We start from the raw sequence: 12,690 nt of genomic DNA on the forward strand, positions 1-12,690 counted from the left end.
AAATTAGCGCATGGCGGCACATGCTTGTAATCCCAGCTACTTGGGAGGCTGAGGCAGGAGGATCGCTCAAACCCAGGAGGCGGAAGTTGCAGTGTGTAGAGACTGTGCCACTGCACTCCAGTCTAGGCAACAGAGAAAGATTCTACCTCAAAAAACACAAAAAGCAAAAACAAAAACAAAACCTAACTTTTTAGCCTTGCCCAGCTTTTCACAATTAATCTTGGCATATAAAACAGTGAGTCCCACATGTCTCTGGGCCAATTTTTGCTTGAAAATGCCAGCTCTCTATCAGCCATTTGCAATATGAAGGGGATGCACAAGCTCCTCCTTGCTTTCCCTGCCTCGGGCGACCAAACCCTTCTGGTGAGGCACCTGCCAGCTGAGCTGACTGCTGAGGAGAAAGAGAATTTGCTGAAGTACTTCAAGGCACAGTCGGTGCATGACCTGTCAGATAATGGGCAGCTGAAACATACAGCTTTTGCCACATTCCCTAAAAGGCAGCTATAAAGGCATTGACAAGACTCCATCAGCTGAAACTTTTAGGTCATACTTTAGTCGTTGAATTTGCAAAAGAGCAAGATCAAGTTCACTCCCCATGTCCCACTTCAGTCTCTGAAAAAAAAAAAAAAAAAAAAAAAAAGGTCTGATGACGCTGTCAAAGAGGATAAACAAAAGAAAGAACTTGGGTATTTAACAGTAGAAAATGGAATTGCACCAAACCATGGGCTGACTTTTCCTAATTCATGCCTCAAGTATATGTACCCATCACCTTCCAGCACAATCCTAGCGAACAGACTAAATGCTTTGGCAAGCATGCCTAAGTTCTATGTACAGGTCCTTCATCTTATGAAGAAAATGAATTTGCCCACAGCTTTTAGATCAATTACTGTGCGACCTCCCATCTATGAAGACCATATGCCGTTGCATGCACCTCTTCCACCCACATCTCCTCAGCCACCTGAGGAACCTCCTTGGCCAGACGATGATGAGGAATTATCTAGTGAAGAATTAGAAGATGACAGCAGTGATGATGAGGACCAACAGAGAATGAACAAACTAATGGAACTAGCAAATCTTCAGCCCCAAAGACCCAAAACAATAAATCAGCTCCATGTGAGAGAAAAGAGAAAAATAAAGGATATGTTGAACATACTTTCACGTCCTTCACAAAACAGTTTACATCCAGCGCTGTTACCTTCAGATGTATTTGACCAACCACAACATGTAGGTAATAAAAGAATTGAATTCCATATATCTACCAACATGCCAGCTGCATTTAAGAAAGATTTAGAGAACAAAAAAAAATGTGAGAAAAAAATAATGATTTATCTGTTATGATGCATCCAACATAGGATTTGCAAGAATCTTTCCCAAAGCTAATTTGAACATCACAGAAGAGATTAAAGAAGACTCTGATGAAATGTCATCAGAATGTATTTCTAGAAGGGAATTAGAAAAGGACAGAATTTCTAGAGAAGAAATGGAAACACTTTCAGTTTTCATAAGTTATGAACCTGGTGAACCAAACTGTAGAATTTATGTAAAGAATTTAGCTAAACATGTTCAAGAAAAGGACCTTAAATATATTTTTGGAAGATATGTTGACTTTTCATCAGAAACACAGTGGATCATGTTTGATATACGTTTGACGAAACGTCGTATGAAAGGATAAGCTTTCATTGGACTTCCTAACGTAAAAGCAGCAGCAAAAGCCTTAAAGGAAGCTAATGGATATGTGCTTTTTGGAAAATGCATGGTGGTTCAATTTGCTCGATCTGCTAGACCAAAACAAGATCCTAAGGAAGGAAAAAGACAGTGTTAAAAATTAATAAAGGTTTCTTTTGAATCCTGTATCTTTCAAGGGCTTTCCAACTTGGACAGGAAGAAATTGATCACCTGGACTATGGAACTGTGCATAACAGCTTTGAAAGTATATTTAAAAATTAAATATATATGCCTTTAAATCAGTGTATTGGAACTATATTACATGTATTTTAATGACTTTCCTCAAATATAATAAATTATTTTCTTTTTCTTTTCTTTTCTTTTTTTTTTTTTTTGAGATGGAGTCTCTCTCTGTTGCCCAGGCTGGAGTGCAGTGGCACGATCTTGACTCACTGCAAGCTCCGCCTTCTGGGTTCACGCCATTCTCCTGCTTCAGCCTCCCAAGTAGCTGGGACTACAGGTGCCTGCCACCGCACCTGGCTAATTTTTTTCTGTATTTTTGTAGAGATGGGATTTCACTGTGTTAGCCAGGATGGTCTTGATCTCCTGACCTTGTGATCCGCCCACCTCAGCCTCCCAAAGTGCTGGGATTACAGGAGTGAGCCACGGTACCCAGCTGCAGGTACAGTATTTTAAGTCTAATAATGAAGGATGCTTACGTGTCAGGTAAAAATGTTATCAACTAACATTAGAACACTTGGAAATTCTTTGTATATGTGATTCCCTAGTACCTAATTACTGGACAAGCTTTTTAAAAATACGCATTTCTCCCGCAAATGATAAAAAGCCTGTGATTAGTCACACCTGTAACTTGTAAGTTTATTCATTAGTTCATTCAGTAGTTATTTATAGAATACCTACTCTGAGGCAAGTTCTCCGACAGAACATTGAAGAGAAACATATTCATTAACTTCACTCATTCATCTAATAAGTTCTGTGAGGTAGGCTCTGTGCTATGTGCTAGAGATATGGTAGGGGATAAGACAAAGTACAACCTGGGAGACAGACAATCAAATAATCACAGTGACCAATTCAAGAGGCGAGAGAATGTTCAGGAAACCAAGGCCAGGAGAGATTGTAACTTCCCCAGGGTGCCCAGTTAGTCAGCGAGGAAGCTGGACCTAGAATCTGTCTTCCGGGCATCCTCCCAATCTGTTCAGAGGCGACAACATTGAAAATGGCTCTCACTCCCTGCATTCCTGCTATGCTGCTTCCTGTGCTGGGTGCTCATTTATCCTCACACATGCTGACTCCATTTCATTCTGATACCTTAAAATGCTTTTGGAAAGGGAATCCTCAGAGGCCCTCCACAAGCCTGAAGGCTTTACCTTCCTGCACTCTCCCTGCCCCCAAAACATCTGCACATCTCTGAGAGGGGATCTGCTCCTCCCTGCGAACTTGAAGGCATCTTAAAGGCTTTCTACTCCCTGGCTCAGTTCCCTGCCCAGGTGACATGTGAGCAGTGACAAAGCCATGGAAACTATTCCCAGAACACTGGTTTCCAAGCATGGCTGAACACCATAATCACCTGGTCAGGGGTTGGGGAGTGAGGGATTGTGCTTTAAAACTAGTTTACCAGGCTGGGCATGGTGGTTCATGCCTGTAATCCCAGCACTTTGGGAAGCTGAGGCAAGTGGATCGCTTGAGCTCTGGAGTTCGAGACCAGTCAACATGGCAAAACGTCGTCTTTACAAAAATACAAAAATTAGCCAGGCGTGGTGGCAGGCATCTGTAATCCTTGCTACTCGGGAGAGTGAGGCATAAGAATCAATCGCTTGAGCTCGGGAGGCAGAGGTTGCAGTGAGCCAAGATCACACCACTGCACTCCAGCCTAGGCAACAGAGCGAGACTTCATCTCAAAAAACACAAAACAAAACAAACTAGCTTACCAGCAAGGCATGATCTAATATAGAGGTTACCAAAGTATGTCCCCAGTCCAGCAGCATCAGTAGAATTTTTGAACTTGGTAGAAATGCAGAGTCTTGGGCCCCTTCCCCAGCCCCACTGAATGAGAAGTCTGTGAGTAGCCCCACTATCTGTGCTCTAACAAGCCCTCTGAATGGTTCTGAGGCTGTAACTATTTATCTAGGAGTTATCAGGTAAGGCCTAGGGACTATTTAAGTATTTCAGGTAATTTAGAAGTCCAGAGAGTTGGGAACCACAAGGAGAGCATTCCTCACTGCAAAAAACACATTTTGGAATGCCCTAGGACGGTGAGGTGAACGCTATACAAAAGAAAATATTGGAGAAAACATTTGAGAACAGTAAGGTTGGAAAAATTTGGCAGACAATTTAAAAATTGAAAAGTGTTGCTATTAATTACAGTGCATGCAAAAGTTATGCTATAGGATAAAAAACTTATTTTGCAAAACAATCCTATTTTGAGACCTAGAAAACTAATCTTTCAAAAGTTATCTATTCTAGAAACAATTTAAGGAGTACATGCCTAAAATAGAGAAAAATGTTGTTTCACAGCTTTTCATCTTGAATAAAAAACATGTTTTTTTCACTATTTGTTTTCTTATTGACAGTTAATGATACTTTAAATTATTACTGTTTTAAACGTTCATAATGTTATTTTACATTTGTTAATAAGCATATCTATATTCTTTATGTTCTTTAATAATTGAAAATTGGGCTCAGTGCAATGTCACAGGCCTGTAATCCTAACAATTTGGGAGGGCGAGGCAGGCGGACTGCTGGAGCCCAGGAGTTTGAGACCAGCCTGGGCAACATGGTGAAACCCCAAACCCCGTCTCCACACACACAAAGAAAATATATAATAATTAGCTGGGCTTAGTGGACATGCCTGTAGTCCCGGCTACTCAGGAGGCTGAGGTAAGAGGACTGCTTGAACCCAGGAGGAAAAGGCTACAGTGAGCCAGGCTCAAACCACTACACTCCGGCCTGGGTGACAGAGAGAAATTTTGTCTTTAAAAAAAGGAAAATTAATAGGAAAGAGATAAAATTATAAAGACCATCACATTCCTGATTATAGACTGCATAGTATTAGTGAAAATAAAATCCTCAATGACTAAAACTTTTTACCTCTTATTAATTCCAAAGTAAATGCCCCACACAAACACTGTAATAGGATAATTTTTGGCACCAAATCGATACTTGTTATGATTTCCTAGGTCTGTCGAGACCCTGGTCAATGGTGTTGTCCCTCTGAGTCTCTTACGAGATTCATGCCAAGTGCATGCACTATGCCAAGTAACACCCCCCTTCAAACACAACAACAACACTGTGCAGGTGGGATCGTTAGAATCCACACTTTTAAATGGGAGAATGCAAGCTTAAAGTAGTTAAGCTACGTAGCTGACTTGGCTGACTCCAGGCAGTCGGGCACCAGTCTTTGTCCCTGCCCTGTCACTGTCCTGTCTCCTTCATGCCTAAGGCGGCACCAGCACCAGAAACACAGTGGATGCTCAGGAAATTCAGCACTATTTTGTTTGTTTGCTGTGTGTACTGGCTTTTGCTTGGGCCGGCTTAAGACTTCCAAAGCCCCAAGTTACTGAAAAGCTTACATAATTCAAATTTTAAAACCGTGCTCAACTATAAAGAAAGCTGAAGAAAGTCCAACAAAGTCTTTATTTTTCTCATGATGACTCTTCTGATGCTTTGCTAAAAGATCAAATGTAAAAATTCTTTAAAGTAAATGTGTATTTTTTTTTTGCCTTGCTTGGTGCACTACAAACATACACATGATACAGTACAGTATGGGCCAATTTCAACTGATGGAGAGTTCTTTCTAGACACCCCCCTACTCAGGGCTTATGCTAGGTATGACTGAGAGGAAGAGATGAAAGGCTGCGTTCTACATCGGGGTCCCCAACCCCCGGGCCAGGGACCAGTACAGATCTGTGGCCTGTTAGGAACAGGGCTGCACAGCAGGAGGTGAGCTGGCAAGTGGAGCTTCACCTGTGTTTACAGCTGCTCCCCATGGCTCACATCACTACCTGAGCTCCGCCTCCTGTCGGATCAGCAGTGGCGCTAGATTCTTATAGGAGCGCGAACCCTCTTGTGAACTGCACATGCAAGGAATCTAGAGTGCATGCTCCTTATGAGAATCTAATGCCTGATGATCTGTCACTGTCTCCCATCACCCCCAGATAGGGCTTACCATTTGGTTGCAGGAAAACAAGCTCAGAGTACCCTCTGATTCTACATAACGGTGAGTTGCATAATTATTTCATTATGTATTACAATGTAATAACAGAAATGAATTGCACAATAAATGTAATGTGCTTGAATCATCCCAAAACCATCCGCCCCCCCACCCACCTCCAGTCCGTAGAAAAATTGTCTTTCATAAAACTAGTCCCTGGTGCCAGAAAGGTTGGGGATCACTGTTCTACATGATCATTGCTTCAGTGCATCCCCGACTCAGCACACACTTGAGAGAGCTTCAAGAGAAGACTAGGTGCTAAAGGATACTCTCCTGCTGTTTTAGTATTTCACTGCCAATTCAGGTTTAGTCGCCTCAGTCAAAAACAATCTTGGAGTGTCACCTCCAAGGACATTTGCTTGAGCATGGAGGCATGGCTGACTTCAGTTCTCACATGAGTGCAAGAGCTCCTCCTGCTGGCAGAGGTGAGAGCAACACTCCAGAGTACATGCGTGAAGCAGGCAGCTTCTGTCATCATGGCGTGCCATCATGGTATGGCGAGAAGAAACCAACCTTTGACATGAATTGAATATAAAAACCTGCATGCAATCAAATGCATGGGCTTTACTGTCTTGAAAAAAATCAAATTCTTCATCCTAGATTCGCTCTCACTAATTTCGGTTTCTCTTAGAGCACTGGCTGACCAACTCGCCTTCTAAAATGCTAATCACCAAATGCCATACATTCCTGGGTTCCATTCTGAACTCCTCACCTTATTCCAAAGCCCCCACATGAAATGTCTCTCGTGACAAGTGTAGGGAAAATGTGGTGAAGAGTTAAAAGTGAATCTCTTACCTCTTTGAACTGTTTTCTTCGTACTTCGTGTACACAGATACACTTTTGATGTGTTAACTAGAAAATCTGACTAGAAAAGAACAAAGCAGCTGTCACTAGAAGGAAGACACTGACAAAAAAAACCACACAGCCCTTTATTGAAGAACTGTCAAGCCCATCCTACAGTTCTGGGGTTGTCTGTGGTATTTATCAAAGACCTAGATCTGATGCAGGAAATTAAAAATAATAATAATAATAAATCTATCCACTCGGCATTTATTAAAGGAATCTAAAATTATATTACATTTAAAATAACCAAAATGGATACTTTAACAATTCAAATACAAGGTTGTTTTTATTAGTTACATATGTATCTATGCATATTTGTATATTCATGTGCATGCTTTCTTACCACAAAAATACACATATATAGAGAGAGAATAAAGACATATACATAATGTGTTTACACACAAATTAAAAACATTTTTCTCACTATGAGGAATCTTTCAATGTATTTAAACATTTTTCTTGATATAACCTTTATTTTAATATTACATATAAAACTGAAGCTTTTAAATATTTCTGAAATTTGCTTAAATGGTCCATCCAGGAAAGTGGCTTCCTGCATTTCATGTTGCTCAATGGACTCACAATATTTTCCTGGATGTCATTCCCAGCTTTGAGGTAATGTACATGTTTCTCTTCCCTCTATGGCATTATATATTTATTATAAAATTTTCTGTTCCATGTACTATTTCAGCCCAGTCCTAATTACTGTATTACATGGAATTCAATTACCTTTTTCTAAGTAAATATACTGTATGTAATAAGAGTAGTGGTCGGGGGGCAGTAGCTCATGCCTGTAATCCCAGCACTTTGGAAGGCCAAGGCAGGTGGATCACCTGACATCAGGAGTTCAAGAGCAGCCTGGCTAACGTGATGAAACCCTGTCTCTATTAAAAATACAAAAATTAACCAGGTGTGGTGGCGGGTGCCTGTAATCCCAGCTACTCAGGAGGCTGAGGTAGGAGAATTGCTTGAACCCAAGAGGTGGAGGTTGCAGTGAGCTGACATTGCGCCATTGCACTCCAGCTTGGGCAACAAGAGCGAAACTCCGTCTCAAAAAATAAATAAATAAATAAGAGTAGTTTTCTTACAAAACCCCAATGACATGAACATGAGGAGAAAAGAAATCTAGGAAAGAGTGCACAGAAAAGCAGAATAGATAAAATTGCTAAGCATAGCTGGAAATAGTGCATATATTCAAACAAATCTATTTCCTCATATTTTCTGGTCACATTGCCAGATTATAGGATAGGCTTCATACCTGAGGCTTCACATCTTAGCTGTATCACTTAAGAGTTGTATGTCTTTGAGCAGGTTACTTAACTTCTGAGCCTCAGTTTCTTCACCTGTAAAATAGGAGTAACAGCTACCTCACAAAGGTTGTTTAATTGAGACATATTTACCACAGCAGGGTCCCCACAACATCAGTTTGAAAGGAAGCAAGTAAATGTTGGATGCTAAAAAGGGCTCGGGGTGCCATGGCTAAATCAGTTTGAGAGGTGGGACACTGAACAATGCAGAACAGATTTCTGTTTTACAGAACAGAATGCAGGGCTTCTCAGAGCCTTTCCCATGCTCACAGATCCTTTTAATCAAATTATAATTCAGTATTCAGATTTCCACAGAATTATTTGACCTGAAACCCTTTTATGATGAGTGTTTCTGGGGATTAACGTTTCTCAGAACACATTTTGGGTGCAAAATAAAAGGTTGGGGGAAAAAAGATTCTAACAGACGTCTCAGGTCAACAGAAATTTTTTAATCGTACATTTGAACTTGTTGGCATAAAGACAATGTAACAACAATGGAGAAACTATCTGGTAATTCAGGTCACTACTGCCTCAGTTGCAAAGTGCTTCTCATGGTCTAAATTGGCAACCAAGTGTATTTGTCCGTGCATATTAAGAAAAAAATTATCTGGCCGGGTGCGGTGGCTCACACCTGTAATCCCAGCACTTTAGGAGGCTTGAGGCGGGCAGATCACAAGGTCAGGAGATCAAGACCATCCTGGCTAACACGGTGAAAACCCCGTCTCTACTAAAAATAAAACAGAAATTAGCCGGGCATGGTGGCAGGCGCCTGTAGTCCCAGCTACTTGGGAGGCTGAGACAGGAGAATGGCATGAACCCGGGAGGTGGAGGTTGCAGTGAGCCGAGATCGTGCCACTGCACTCCAGCCTGGGCAACAGAGCCAGACTCCGTCTCAAAAAAAAAAAAAAAAAAACAATTACCTAGAGGACAAATTTATTAGGTAAATAAATAGCTAGAAACATTTTTTCATAGAAAGAATTTGTTAATGGTTTAAATCAGATTTCCTTATAAGTGGTTTAAATGTATTTATGTATCTAAACAATTATCAAGTTGCACTGTGGACCAAGCAGGTATCTAAATTGAGATCAGGACAAGCCCTGGGTAAGATATTAGTGGCCAATGAGGTGGGTTTTATGGTCTTTCTCACCAGATCAATGCAAAGGAAGATTTTCAGGGGGTTATACTGAGGCCCATGATCCCTTGTTTATTTTCAACTCTTAAAAGCCAAAATACTGCATGGAACAAGGGCTCTATAAATATCTCTGTATAATTTAACTTTTCAATCAATTGAAGGCAAGAAGAATTGATGATTCATTTCTCTCCTTTTTAAAATTCTCTGAAAATTACAACATTTTCAAAGGATCTGATAAATAATATCAAGTTCATTGGCATTTCAAACAGACAAGACATTTATCTATTTTAAACTATGATGAATGTCATATTTCCATTCAAATTTAGGAAGATCACATTTTCAGCTACCAACCAACTATGGAAAAATCTTTCAGACAACAATAACCTCTTAATTGAAGATTTCTCTTAAAATTTTTAATAGAATAATGTGGGTGTTATCCTTCTGAAAAACAAAATTACTTTTAATGAAGCAGTTCAAAATCAGGGCAGAGAAAGAGCAAAGAGTTTCCTTGAGGTTCTGGTGACAGTTTACATAAAAAGATGTTTTATTTTCTCTTCCCAGGGTGTACACCATCATTTTATCTTATTATTCCTGACATTCAGTTCATCATATTAGCATCTTTGTGGGAAACAAGAAAGCAATTAAGGTTTTTGCTCTTTATTCTTTGGGAGACAGAGATTTTGCGTTTCTTCAAAACTCTTAATGATGAGGCAGACCTGGTCAAACACCAAATGCACGAGTTTTAAAATGCAATAAAGATAGAGCTTTAATAATTTTCAATTACAGTTATTCTGCAATAATGTTAGTGAATCTCATCTAAAAAGTAAATTATTCACTGAATAGGAAATAAGAAAGCTTTGGGATTGTATGAATCTCCCATTTAAAGTTTCACTAAGATTCTCCTTGATAAGGTCCTTTTAAAAGATTACATATTTTATACTTTGTTTCTATCCCTTTTCTTCATTCATGATGCTGTTTCTACTTTTTAATATACTTTTCTAACAAAACACGGTAGTTATAGAGTGGCCATTCAGACGGGTCTATTCAGAATAAGTATTCATTCACTTGCAGCCAGAAATACTGATAATATGATATTTTTTTATTTAGTTTTAAGAATACATTTTCATTTTAAGCAAATGAAACTTAAAACCAAATAAGAAAAAACTGTCACTGGCTTTCATTAGAAAACTGGTAGGAAAAAGTCCCTCGTGTTGCCTTTGCATTGTGGAATCTTGCCTTTCATGTAAATAAACAGATCATTTATTGGAAAGTGCAAAGAATACAGCAAAAGTATAGGATCCCAGAAAATACTTTAAATCAAAATAAAATATGACAAAACGAAAAAGGGCAATGCAGACTATTTCCTAAAAAAAAAAAGAAAAAAGAAAGCATCACCCTTCTCCCAAAACTTGAAAACAAGTCATTAACTTAGTCATTTTCTATATCCCCTTTGCAATAATTTCTAATATTTATGCTCAGATAAATGCTAGATTCTTTATATCGCCCTGCTCTCTTTTTTCTTGCCATGAATTTAGTTACTTTCGCTAAATCTTCCAACCTTAAAATTGAAGAGGGTGTCACAAATTTAACCTAGTGATTAGATTTGTGCAAAACTTTTGCAATGAAAATTTTGACTGGAAGACTTTACATGTAGAATTCTGGTACATATTCCAAACTTACACAAGACTTATTGAATGTGTTCCTGATTCAATAACAGTTAAACTGGAAGTTCTCATCCAATAAATATCACCAATTTAACTCACAAATCTAAGCTGACACGGATGAGATGTCAACACTGGGCAACTTAGCACCCTGACGGGTCAAATTCAGTGATTTCTTTTGAATATAATTTTAGAGTCAATGTGTCTTTTTGTTTGTTTTTTCAAATGTTGTTTAAGAAAGCATTTGTTTATCCATTTCAATGAGAAACTAAGTTGGGACAAGAATAAGGGAATAAATTCCTATGTCTGTAGACTCATAGAATAGAGGGGAGAAGAAAATTCTTACAAATGCCTTCATCTACTAATTTCCCTCATTCCACTTTACAAAGTACTTTGAGTTTATTACAATGACAAAGATTTTAAAGACAAAACAAAAGAAAGAGAATCCACACTGGCCCTTAATCAGTATCTCTGACTCTCTAAACAAGATGTGGATGCTTGTATCCTAATTAGCTTAATTTAAGCTACATATGTAAGTATGTCTAAGACATGAATATTGGGGAAATGATCTTTTCTGTGAAAATACTCATGAAACATCTTTGAAGAGGTAACTTTTGTTTTAGAATCCTTTTTGAAAATCTCTTTACTGAGAAAATTAAAGTAGCCCTAATATAGTGAATACACACATAGTCCTTAAGATCTAAGAGGCATGGGTTCAAATTCTGACTCAGCCAATTACTAGAAAGCTTTAACTTAACCTCTCTAGTCTTCTGCTTTTTTTTTTCTTTTTTTTTTTTTTTTGGAAAATAGAGATAATAATAATAGCTACCTCATGGATTATTGAGATGGCCAAAGGAAATAAACACAAAAATTTTCAGACCAGGCACTTAATGAATATGTGCTGATAAATAGTGAATTATTCTAATGAATAATCTGAAGTAATAAGGTATATTCTGCAATCTTGTCAAAGTTTACCTAAGTCAAGATAAATTGTGGTCTGTTGTAAGATTTGGTCCCTTTCAAATCCATCATCATATACTTGATTCTACAATTTCCCCAAGTGACTATAAAATGCTCAGCAAAAGTAAATGAAAATAAAGTACTTCCAGCAATGCTAAAAGAATGTCCCAAAGGAAGCTGTATCTTAAATAAAACTTGAATTTGTTTAGAAATCTCACTTGAATAATTGATATCTTCATATATAGTAATACTTTGAATCCTGTATTATAATTGAACCATCATGGGATATTTTTTTCACAGAGATTCACTGTGTATCATCTCTACTTGGCCTTTGTTGAAGATGTTTTCTTTAAAATCTTTCCCCAATGGCTTCATTTCTCGAAAATTCGACTTTTCCATCATTTCATTTTTTGGTCCAGGGATCATGAGAATGGACTAAACAGAGGCACAAAGATGCAGTAAAATATAAGCACTGTTGTGAAAAACTAAATGATTTCTACCCTACTTTAGCATAAATGAGTCTCCTGACAAATACTGTAAATAGAAAACTTACTAAAAATGCCTTTGAGTGGTGTGTTTTATTGCCTGTTTGCATAAACAACTTCTGTGTGTCTACTTCACTTTCAATGTTGATTTATATTTTACTCTATCGACAAAGAGATTTCGTTGAGGAAGAAACTTATCAAATATTTTCTACCAGAAGCCAAAAGAAACATCTGGCAAGAGTACAAGATCTAGACCCTTGTACACACAGGGTAATCTACTCATTGCAATGCTCCACAAAACATAAGGTAAGATTTGGTTTTAAACATTCTCATTATAAACACACATAAGGAAACTGGCATACACCAGATTCCAGAGATTTAGGCTCATGTGATTCAGAGGCTACTC

General features: G+C 38.4%; 1 pseudogene; it reads left to right on the top strand.

Annotated features, from left to right (window-relative positions):
- Positions 1–274: 274 nt before the first annotated feature.
- Positions 275–1,822, top strand: LOC100601506 (annotated as a pseudogene).
- Positions 1,823–12,690: the final 10,868 nt, after the last annotated feature.

This window comes from Nomascus leucogenys, chromosome 21 (genome assembly GCF_006542625.1).
Source record: "Nomascus leucogenys isolate Asia chromosome 21, Asia_NLE_v1, whole genome shotgun sequence".
Taxonomy (NCBI): domain Eukaryota; kingdom Metazoa; phylum Chordata; class Mammalia; order Primates; family Hylobatidae; genus Nomascus; species Nomascus leucogenys.